Source organism: Tupaia chinensis, unplaced genomic scaffold (assembly GCF_000334495.1).
Source record: "Tupaia chinensis unplaced genomic scaffold, TupChi_1.0 Scaffold000248_2, whole genome shotgun sequence".
Lineage (NCBI taxonomy): Eukaryota > Metazoa > Chordata > Mammalia > Scandentia > Tupaiidae > Tupaia > Tupaia belangeri.
The window spans coordinates 2587806-2593960 of record NW_006159727.1 but is presented as its reverse complement, the minus strand read 5'-3'; the positions used below and the strand labels follow the sequence as shown (position 1 = coordinate 2593960).

Genomic DNA, 6155 nt, shown 5'->3' with positions numbered 1-6155 from the left:
AAAAAAAAAAAACAGACCGGGTGTTTCTGGTTTCTGGGACTTGGTGTTTACCTTGTTCCCTTGTTAGGGCAGTGACTTGCCTCTGTCCTTCTCCCTCACCTATCCCCGCCAAATCTGTGTTTCACTTGACTGATCTCCATCTGGTTCTTTTGGCTAGGCCACTGGCTGTACCCCATCTCTTTCTGAGATGGGCTGAGTTTTAAAGTGGGCAGGATAGGAGCCAGCATGTGGCATGGTGGTTAAGGCACTGGACTCTCCCCACATGGCTGATTGTGGTTTGAATCCTGGACCTGGTGACTTGAAATTCACGCTGGGTGTGTATGTATGTGTGCCCAAAATCCTGACAGGTGAACAGAAGAAAAGGGATTGTGGTGTGGCCATCCTTGGGGGTGGGGTGGAGGGGTGGAGGTGATAGTTCACTTTTCCTCTCTCTGTCTTTCTCTAGCAAGTGTTCATTCCGTATGGCAAAAAACTAAAAACAATTAAAAATATAAAAAATGAAGTGGGTAGGACAGAGCCACCATGGTAACACCATTATCAATTTCACCACCTGCTTAGGGACTTTATTCTCAGCATCCAGTTTGTCTTCTCTTGCTTGCCTCCTTTCCTCCATGAGAGACCTCACATGTATTGACATAGGGCTCTGCAGCATCCAGAGGGTCCTCATCCCATTTATTTCCAGGCTCTTAGAGAACATGACAAAACTGGGACTCAGAAGTGCAAGAGTCAGCACTTGAACAGCTATCTGATATTTCTAAACTGCTGTTGCTTGTGTGCGTGGGTTGATAAGAACCAAAGCATTGGGAGGGAGGGAGGGAGCAAGGAAGGGGCAAGGAAAGAGAGGGAGGGATCCATCCGGAAAGGGAGCCCTTGGCCTAAGCACAAACATGGGGACACTTATCTAGGACAAAAACCACAACAGAAGCAGGATGTGACCCCTGGGGAGAGCCATAGCCATGCTCCTGATTCCATGGTGAACTTCCAGGCAGCGAACTTGAGTACATGCTGCTGCCTGGACTCTCCACACACACTGTTGCTGCCTCTTTTGATGATCCTTCCTGTTCTATTGCAGCCTTGCACACACGTGTATTGGGGGTACCTCTGTGATTTATGACTTCCCACCACAAAAATAAATTATGTCTTTACTTGGAACTCTGAAGGTTGGGAGAGAAAAGAGCTAATTAATCCAGTCCATGAAATCAATGTTAAATTAACTTTAAGGAAACAGACCCCAAGATTTCATTTGCATTTTTAACTTTAAGTGCAGAGGTTTTCTAGTAAAGGCTGAAATGCCTTTGAAGGAATAAAGATGTTATGCAATGTCTCTTCTGTTAATTTGTAAAGATTTGGGGGGGCAGAAGTGGTGTCATAAGGGATCTTCTGTACTGTTTGCATTTCCTGAGAAAGATGATGTAGGTCCCTGGTTAAATTTCTTAAGAAGTATTCAGTAGATACCATTTCCCATCTCTGCTGATGAAGATTAGTGATATTTTGTCTTTAGAAACATCCCTACCAGAAAGAAGGGAAAAAGAAAGCAAACTCAGGAATAGTCTAAAATAACGATGCTAATACTTGATGTGTGTTAAACACGTCCCGTATGTTCCCTGCTGTGTGTTACTTCATTTAATCCTTAGTACAACCTTGCGAAAAGCCAGTAATACTATCTTTATTTAACAGATGAGGAAACTGAGGCAGAAAATAACTTGTTGCAAGCCTTACAGCAATAAATTGCAGCTCTGTCTGGCCCCAAAGCCCATTTTCTAAAACACATTATACCAGCAATGTGTGTCTTCCAGGTGAGATGGGCCATGGGTCTACGTGGCCATCGCATTTTGAACTCTAAGGAGCACTCTGCAAACTTTATGACTAGTACCCCCTGAAGTTCATCACAGACTTCCCATTTCTGGCAAAGGATTCAATTATTTATTTTCAGACAGAACTTTTGAAATTTCACACTGGAAGCCCCTCTAATTCATATGCACTTGCTCATTAGATGTTTTGGGTTCTTTTTGCAAAACTTAAATGGGTTATACCCCAGCATCCGGAGCCAACTAGTACAAAAACCTCTTGGTGTTGATTAGAACAGCCCAGTCTACTGACCTTCTCCACTCTTTAATAAGTCAACTTACTTAACATTAGGATAGAGAAGATGGAGGGGGGGAGGGTATTATTTTTCCCTTGTTCATATAAATCATTTTATAACCATTACTCTGACTTCAAGTGTATAGCCATTATTCATTTTCACTTCTTAGAGAAACATTTAAAATTGCAAATTACTTTCTTTTTCAAACACTTGTTCCTATTCACAGTTACATTTCTTGCACTTAGGATCAGAGACTGCTAAGCAAATCCTCAAGGTAAGTTTTCCATGAGAATTAGCCCAAAGAGTAAATAAAGTATTGTGGAAAATGTTGGAACTCCAGCCCCAAGGCCATCATGTTGACAAGTAAGAGATGGCACCAGCAGTAGGGGACAGACAGTGCTGAGGCACCTGCTAGGATGGGAAGGGCCACAGAACTCAGGCCTCTACTCCTTGTGACTAGCAGAGTCAATGTGAAGGGTGGGCAGGGATTTTTTTTTCTTTTGTTTTGCTTTGAGGTTTTTACCATAGGATGTGTTTGCTTGCTAAATAGAGACAGTGAGAGGGAAAGTGAAACCACTTCCCAGGAGGTATGGCCATGCTGCAGTCCCTTCCTCTTCCATTCTCCTCCTGGGATTTTAGACAGTCACATATGTACTCAACATGATTTTCAAATCACCAGGTCCAGGATTTGAACTGCAGTCAATCATGTGGGAGCCACATCACCTGCTGGCTCCAGTGAGCAGGGTTATTTTACTTCTCAGTTTTTCTAATAAAACTATAGTCCTGGGCCAGTCCAAGGCATAGTGCTTAAGGTAACTGGATCTCATTTGGTCATCTGTGTCAGACCCAGTGGTGGCCGATTATGTCAGACCCAGGGCTTGAGAAATATATTGGGCACCTGTGTGTACATGCCCTTAATCTCAAAAGGGGAGAGGAATAGAGGAAAAGGGATTATACATAACCATTCCCCATAGGAAGTGCTTCTTACCCTCCCCACATCTCCCATGCCCCTCCCTCCTGCGTCTCTCTTCAGTGGGGCACATATGCCCTCTGGCAAAATTATATTAAAAAAATTATAAAAAAAAAGAAACATAAACTAGAATCTTAGAGTTAGCCCCATAGCCTGGCAATTAAGGGAGCTAGATATCACATGGCCAACTGCATGGTTTGAATCCTAGTCCTGGCCCTGGAAGCTTGAAAAACATTCTGTGTGTGTGTGTGTGTGTGTGTGTGTGTGTGTGTGTGTATGTGTGTGCGTGTATGTGTGGTGTGTGCCCCAAATCTCAACAGAATGGAGAAATAGAGGAGAAGGACTGGTAGCTGACTATACCCCATTGAGGAATGGTTTCTCTCTCTCTGTCTCTCTCTCTCCCTCTCGGGAAATTAAAAAAAAAAAAAAGGGAAGAAACAAAACAACCTATAGTCCTGTTGAAAAACCACCATGAAGGTCAAATAGCCAAGATGTTCCAAAGCATGTGGTTATGAGAAAATAACCCCTTTGTCATCCAGACTCCTCATGGCATACTGTTTTTCTGGGAGGTGTTTTCTTAGCTGGCTACATTGGAAGTTCCTGTGTCCCGGTAGGATTTCAGCTTACTGCTGCTTTTGGAATCTTGCACATTGGCCTTTGGATATTCTAATGGACAGATTTCCTTCCTGTAAAATTCCAAGAAGTGCTGTTTTTAATTCATCTGACTTGTGTGTTCCTGTGAATACAGTTATTCTAATGTTACTTTAACCTTGTGCACGATGGCAAAAATCTGCTTCCTCTGAGACTCTTTACCCACCTCCCTTCTGCTCAAGGTTGGTCTATTCTAAGAGATATATAATTTTTTGACCTTGGTCCCAAACTTAAATGCCATGGCAGTGATTGCTTCAGTTCAGTACTGGATCCCTTGGGTGGCCCAGTTCACAGAGTTTGTTTTCCTTCATGTACTGCTTAGTTATTGTTGGGGATGCTGATCTCAGTTTTTCCTTCCCTGGGCCTCTTGAACCACAGCCATCTTTCCTCACAGGAGAGCAAACCCCTGCTGATAGGAAATCTTTCCATGTGCACATGCACACAGCAATTTGCCAGCATGGGTGGGTGCCAGTGGTTTTCTCCTAGCTGCAAGGAGTTTCTTTTCCCTGGACGGCAGAACTGTGCTGTACAGGTGGCCCATGACACTGTAGGCTCCCCATTGATAGAAGCTTCTTTGTGAAAAAGTGCTTCGGGAATGCTTGGGGTTCCCACAGATATTTGTGACTGTTGAGTGATAAAAACAAAAATGTTTTCACATTGCAGTTATTTTCAGCTTTTTTCTGCAAGAGAAGGATGTATCAATATTAGGGTAGACTGTAATGCCCCTCAAGAGGTAACAGATTGCACCAGCCCCAGGAGAGCTAGCTGGCTGCTACATGGGACCTGGAACTACAAGAAAGGCCCTATAGCCAGCCACTCATGATTGGCCTGTTGAATGAAAGGGTTAAGGATTCCCCACTATGCATCTCTATTTCTCAGGACATGGCTTGAGTCCCCAGCTAACTCTGCAAAACAGGAAGAAAGGACAACTCCTTACAAATTGATCTTAGATAGTTACATTTCCCTCCCCAGGAACTGCTCAATTTAATAAAATGCTGCAGCTTTAATCTTCTGCCCATTTTAAAAATTGAAACTATATTGACTTACCTCCTTTACCCTATCTGACTTTCTCTTCCCAAAAACACAGGGTGGGCCCTATATGGTACAATATCAGTGCTACCTATAAAAATGTTTTTCAGGCTATGTACTACTAAGATCAATTTACTAGATCATCATCAACATTTCAAAAATTGAAACATATGGGGCAGCTGGTAATATAGTACTTAAGGCAACTGGATCCTGCATGGCCAACAGCACAGTTTGAGTCCTGGACCCAGTGGCTTGAAAATCATGCCCAGCATATGCCTGAAATCCCTAGAGGAGAATGGAGAAGGGATTTTAGTGTGGCCATCCCCTTGAGGGGATGATTTCTCACTTTCCCTCTCTCTCTTGCTCTATCTTTTTGGCAAGCATACACACCCTATAGCAAAACTAAGCATTGAAACACAATAAAGTAGAAAACATCAGAATGTGTGTTCATAGTGAGGGTATATAATGCTTTGAGAAACCCTTGTTTAAGTTGTATATGAAGAGAAACCACCTTAAGTCTTATTTCTTATGTAGATCCTGGTCGAGTTTGCAAGGCTCTGACTTGCAGGGCCCTATCTTCTGCCTTAGTCTCAAATTGCCTCCCACTCCCATAAGCTTGCTTGCAGTTGGCCCAGTTCCTGCTCTGCAGAGTCTCAATTGTGTGGAACCTTTCTTAATTATATGGACCTGGGCACTGCTAGGTCTTAAATCAGTACAGACAGATTAAATTATGGCCACACTACACATTCGAAGGCAAAAGATATACTCATGGATTTAGGATTTTTTTTTTATGAGTTAAGACAAATTGCTTTTCTATTAATTCTCAGTTAATAAGAAAACTCAATGAACCTTAGCATGGAAGACACTGTGTAAGCATTTTGGTTATCCAAGGCTTCTCTCTAGAATGTAGGAGTTTAAAGCAAACAAGTAACTTGCTGGCCCAAGGCTTTGGTGTCTTGTTTTCATGCTTTAATATTGGATTGTCAGAAAAGTCATCACATATTTTTCTATGGAAAAATGCATCATGATTTTTCCAATGACCCAAACATTAGGAGCTTTCTTGCATCCATAGAGAAATACATTTTGCTATCTGTACAACACCCATTGCCTCTGACCGACAACATGGGTAAGGAATTGTTCTAGAAAACTCTTCCCAGCCACATTTAGAAAGTGTGGCCAAAGGTGTACTTATTCAGTCTTTAGAAGGAATTCAGTCTCCTATGTAATAATGAGATAAGAATAGTAGCAGTTCCTAGTTACTGAGTGTTTATTCTTAGGCATGGGCCTAAGTGATTTCATTTCTGTTCTTTCACCTGATACCTCCTCATGGCATACTGTTTTTCTGGGAGGTGTTTTCTTAGCTGGCTACATTGGAAGTTCCTGTGTCCCGGGAGGATTTCCGCCTACTGCTCTTTTTGGTAA

At 42.5% G+C, this 6155-nt stretch overlaps 1 protein-coding gene across 1 annotated transcript in view; it reads left to right on the top strand.

The window, feature by feature from the left end:
* Positions 1 to 6155, top strand: part of TSPAN7 (tetraspanin 7) — a 152279-nt gene that overhangs the window by 84152 nt on the left and 61972 nt on the right. The window lies entirely within an intron of this gene.